Source organism: Microtus oregoni, unplaced genomic scaffold (assembly GCF_018167655.1).
Source record: "Microtus oregoni isolate MIOR12 unplaced genomic scaffold, Mior012 000012F_ref0000307, whole genome shotgun sequence".
Lineage (NCBI taxonomy): Eukaryota > Metazoa > Chordata > Mammalia > Rodentia > Cricetidae > Microtus > Microtus oregoni.
The window spans coordinates 27768796-27774132 of record NW_024543071.1 but is presented as its reverse complement, the minus strand read 5'-3'; the positions used below and the strand labels follow the sequence as shown (position 1 = coordinate 27774132).

Below are 5337 nucleotides of genomic sequence, written 5' to 3'. Positions count from 1 at the left end.
ATCTGGGAATCATTGTAAATGGCTGAATTAAATACAAGTGAGAAATAGTTGCACTTGTAAATTAGAGCAGATAAACGGAAGCATTAGGAATTTATCTTAAAGTGGTGCTTTATATTTTTCACTTAACTATGGAAACTTTTTTTTAATTTAAGTTTTTTTTTTTAAATTTAAATCAAAGCTGCAAATGAAAGTCCTTGGTCTCCAAAGGCCGTTCATAAAGCAGGGGGTTTGTCGTCACTTTGCTATCACAACAAATGCAGCTGGCACCTTGTGCTTTGACTCATGGTTGCTCCTGCAACACTGAGTTTCTAAACCTCTAAATGTGTGATACAAACATAAAATAATGAGCACTCCACCCATCCTGCTTTACCGAAATGAACATTGTAACATACGCTTTAGATCTCAACCAGATGCCAGCAGTGCTGAGGACCTGTGTGCTTCTCCAGCCCAGCTTTCCTCATTCACTGCCTAGAGTTTTCACCACGCCGTGACAATGCCTAACTGAAAACTTGAGAGTTAACCGAAAATAGCTCCATGGAACGGAGTCATAGCGTGTGTGCTGTTCTTGTATGTGATTTAACTGATGTGCTTGTTGGTCCTGATCTTTGGCACAAATTATAATTTTTATTTTTTTTTACATTTATTTTGTATCTGTGCCTGTGTGGTGATTTGAATGAAAATGGCCCCCATAGGCTCACAGGGAGTGACATATTAGGAGGTGTGGCCTTGTTGGAGGAAGTGTATCACTGAGGGGGTGGACTTTGAGGTTTCAAATGCTCAAGCCAGGTTTCAAGGTTCACTGCGTCTTCCTACGGCCTTTGGATCCAGATGTAGAACTCTCAGCTACCAGTCCGGCACCATGTCTGCCTGCATACCAGCATGCTTCCCACCATGATGATACTGGACTAAACCTCTGAACCTGTAAGTCAGCCCCAATTAAATGTTTTCCTTTATAAGAGTTGTCTTGGCCAAGCGGTGGTGGCACACACCTTTAATCCCAGCACTCAGAAGGCAAAGGCAGATGGATCTCTGTGAGTTCGAGGCTAGCTTGGTCCACAGAGCTAGTTCCAAGACAATCAAGGTTGTGTGTGTGCACACGGGTGTGCACGCGCGCGCGCACACACACACACACACACACACACAAATATCCTGTATCGAAAACCAAAGAAAAATAAATAAAATAGATAAATAAAAAGAGTCGCCGCCGGGCGGTGGTGGCACATGCCTTTAATCCTAGCACTCAGGATGCAGAGGCAAGAGGATCTTTGTGAGTTCGAGGCCAGCCTGGTCTACAAGAGCTAGTTCCAGGATAGGCACCAAAAACTACAGAGAAACCCTGTCTCAAAAATCAAAAAATAAATAAATAAAAATAAATAAAATAAAAAGAGTTGCCTTGGCCATGGTGTCTCTTCACAGCGATAAAAGCCTAGGACAGCCTGCATGGACAACATGCATATGAAAGAACAACTTGCTGCAGTCAATTGGCCACACGCTGGACTCTGGGGATAGTGCTCAGATGGTCGGGGTTGGCAGCAAGCACCCAGCTTCAGCTGCTGATCCATCCTGTTAGCCCTAAGATGGTCCTTTGAATTCACCTGTACCTGCTGAGGGCATTCTGTGTTCAGACGCTGCGTTTACCCTGTGGCTGTGTGAAGATGACTCTCCCTCGTTCTTTTATCCAAAAGTGTCACCTGAAGAGCAAGTGGGCTTGGTGTCTTGTGCTGGCTACATAGCTTGGGACTCTTTGGATGACTCTGTAAAATATCAGATATCATGAAAGTGTGATAGTAATAGAGTTCGTTGTTCAATAGGACTATAGTCAATATCAACCATGTAAACACACATGGCCTATAAATATTTGAGGTCAGAAGGCAAGCAATGGCTATTTTTATTGATTTTGTTAAAACTAACTACAGTTGTGACGTTAGTCTGGTGTTATTCTCATTTGGAATAAGAACTGGAAGTCCTACCTGAGATATGTGAAGGACTGGACATTGGAAATAATATTTGCCTAAGAAGGTGCAGTTTAGTTAAGCCAAAATTTAACCCCTGTTACTTTGACGTCTTATCGACTAATCATACATGCTGACGTTAGCTATTTTTCTAGTTGAGAACTGCGTGTGAGCATTGTGCTGCTTCGTTGTTTTGACCCCGTGGCCATTGTGAAGGTGCTGGTCCCTGCCATTCACTGGAAACTTCCCACATCTAACCCCTACCGTTCCTAGACACTTGAAGCAAAAGTGAGCAGTGAAGAAATGACTGCGTCGTCTCTCCAGGCACACAACTCAATTCCGCTGTGTCCGGTCATCACTGCAGAGCTGGGCCACACCCGGAAAGGCTGTGGAGTTAATCCGCTGACCCAGAACATCAAGTAGGACATTGTGCAGCACCTTTCCCTAAGGTGGTTCTCTAATGACCCTTGGAACTTGACTGCCTTTTGCCGAAAATAAACTAAAACTGAGCATTCATGATGCTATAATTTGTCGCATGGGACTATGACCCTGAATCTGGGTCACAGATCACTTAACTGTCTCTGAGCCATTGTTCTGGTTCAGGTTTGTTCTTCCGGACATCTGGCAGCCTGTTTCACTTGCTAGCACGCTCAAGTCCGTTCATCTCTGGCCTGTTTATGTTTGAGAGCAATTGTTTTGCCCAGTATATCCACAGCAGAAAGCTTTGTCTCCTCCTTCATACCTGGCCGTTTGAAAGGAGAGTATCTTTACAAGCTTTTTACTCCTCCTCCTGCCATCTTTCCATGCGACCACCAGGGTGCCTATGAGGCAAATGCCAGGTCCTTATCAGGCCGTATTCCAGTCATCATCTGGTTCCTAACTCTGGTAAGGAAGTATGGTTCCATGGCCAATCCTTGGGGGTTTGTCTCCTGGTTTCCTTTCCGTGGGTCACTGTTGTTGTTATTGTTTTAGGTATTTCTTTTTAATAAATTTACTTATTTGTTTATTTGCTTATTTATTTGTTTGTTTGTTTTATAGCCTGTTGTAGTTTACCCTCCCTCCTCTACTCTCAGTCCCTCCCCCGGCCCGTCCACATCCCCAGCCCCCAATCCACTCCACCTCCGTTTCCATTTGGGAAAGGCCAGATCTCCCATGAGTATCAACAAAATGTGGCATATCAAGTTGCTGTAAGACTAAGCAATACCTCCTGGGTATTAAGGCTGGGCAAGATTAGAAGTCCCACGAAAGAACCCAAGCTATACAACTGTAACATATGTAGATGGCCTGTTCAGTCCCATGTAGGCTCTCTGGCTGTCAGTTCAGTCTCTGTGAGCCTCTGTGAGCCCAGATTTGTTGCTTCTGTAGGTTTTCTTGTTGTGTCCTTGACCTCTCTGGCTCCTACAATCCTTTCTCCCCGTCTTCTGCAGGATCCCTGAACTCCACCTACTGTTTGGCTGTGGGTCTGCGTCTGTTTCCATCTCTTGCTGGATGAGGCCTCTCTGATAACAATTGGACTAGCCGCCAATCTGGTCACAAAAGATGGCTCGCTCAGGTTACAAATTTGTTCTTCCTAGGAGTCTAAACTGGGATCGTCTTAATAGATTCTTGGGGGATTCCCTTGCACCAGGTTTTTATCTGACCCCCCCCCACACACACACACATACACACACTTTCCAGTAGTCTCTTTCAGTACTCTTTCCCCCTTGATGGGATCATTCTCTCTTCTTCCTCAGAAGGCAGAGCAGAGCAGTAGTGATGCTTGTGGAAGCGGCTGATTATTGCTTGTGGAGGTCAGGCTGGGGAATGCTGCTTTTCTTTTCTTTGTTTGTTTTTCAAGACAGGGTTTCTCTGTAGCTTTGGAGCCTGTCCTATAACTAGCTCTTGTAGACCAGGCTGGCCTTGAACTCACAGAGATCTGCCCGTTTCCGTCTCCCTAGTACTGGGATTAAAGGTGTGTGCCACCACCGCCCGGCGGAATGCTTTTTGTATCTTCAGTACCACGTGACTGAGTTAAAGTGACACCATCTCTGGGACAGGACATTGAAAGGGTTTCCCTGTCCTTGTTGAGCCAAAGCCAGAACACTCCCGGGTGCACAGGCAAATGGTGATGCAGGTGCGAGTTCTACATCCTCTAACCGTGTTTCAAGGCTTCAGGTTTTTCTAGGAAGAGCATGAAGTTGTCTGGGTCCCACTCGGAAACCTTTCGGTTCTTCTGACTTTTGCTCCAGACATCTACTGAAGGTAAGAGAATCGTTAACATCTTTCCAAACAGTTCAAACTGCCCTTAGGCTCTGTGGAGGGACAGTTTCCTGGAGTATAGTCTCCGCTATTGGGGTATCAGCAACAGACCAAAGAAAGGATTCCACTGAGTCTGGCTTTGGGAACCGCTGAGTTTATAGGGCTTACATAATGGAACATGGACAACCCTAAAACACCTGTGTCACCAGAAGTCCCAAACAAACATGGGTCCCTTTGGTTAACTATTTACCCCCACCCGGTCCACTGTAGCGCTCCCTGAAACCATGGGCAGCTGAGCGGTTACTTGGAGGGGGAAGTCTTTGATGCCCCTCCCTCTGACTCCTATGGACGAATGAGAACAGGTTCACTCTTGCTTGAGGTCTCTTGTTGTTACTCTACCGCCAATGATTCAGATACTAACAACGATGTTGCCCATGCTCACCGGCCAGGATTCTGCAGCAACCTCACTCTTTAAAAAACAAAAGAAGAAAGGAAGAAAGAGATGTTAAAAGCATGACTAGTAGCCCTACACGATACTTCAGAAGCTCCTTCCCGGCAACTGAAACCTCTGATTACTGGGCATTTCATAAGCACTTTTCTAGATGGATACCTGTGTTCACCGGCATTTGCTCAAACACGTATGCGAAAGTCAGTCCCAAGGGAATCCTCTCGTGTAATGTAATAAAATATATGCTTTGTAATTCTACCCAGTGATAGATGTGGTGTTAGATTATTACAGAAATCTGTGTATTAAAGAAAAACACTGGGTAGGAGACATACCAACACCTGACAAGCGTTGGAGCATATAAAGATAAATTCTCCTACTTCATCCTCGTACTGAGCTTAGTAGTATGAGACCCACTTGGCCAGTGAGAAAATGGCAAAAATTAGTGTTGTTATTTTTCTTTCTTCTAACACTTCATGCGGGATCTAAATTTGCTACACTTCCCTCGGGGCTAGTAGTGGAATCTGCAGGCTGTTTCTGTGAGGCAGACTGATTGCCAGCTACTCTGCTTGCTTGATTCATCGCTGCAATAAACATGTTTTTGAGGTGCCGCTGACCTTTGCCCCTGGAACCATTGGCTGTACTCGCTAAGACCAAGGAGATGCAGGAAGTGGGAGGAGGTAAAAGCAAACTATGAGCCGT

At 45.2% G+C, this 5337-nt stretch overlaps 1 long non-coding RNA gene across 2 annotated transcripts; it reads left to right on the top strand.

The window, feature by feature from the left end:
• Positions 1–865: 865 nt before the first annotated feature.
• LOC121454525 lies at positions 866–4896 on the top strand. 2 transcript variants are annotated; one of them, XR_005975259.1, is made up of 5 exons: positions 866–921; positions 2108–2837; positions 3380–3504; positions 4107–4193; positions 4640–4896. It is a non-coding gene; the product is annotated as an uncharacterized LOC121454525 (long non-coding RNA). The 2 variants fall into 2 exon arrangements; XR_005975260.1 differs by having other exon boundaries at positions 4100–4193.
• The last annotated feature ends 441 nt before the right edge of the window (positions 4897–5337 follow it).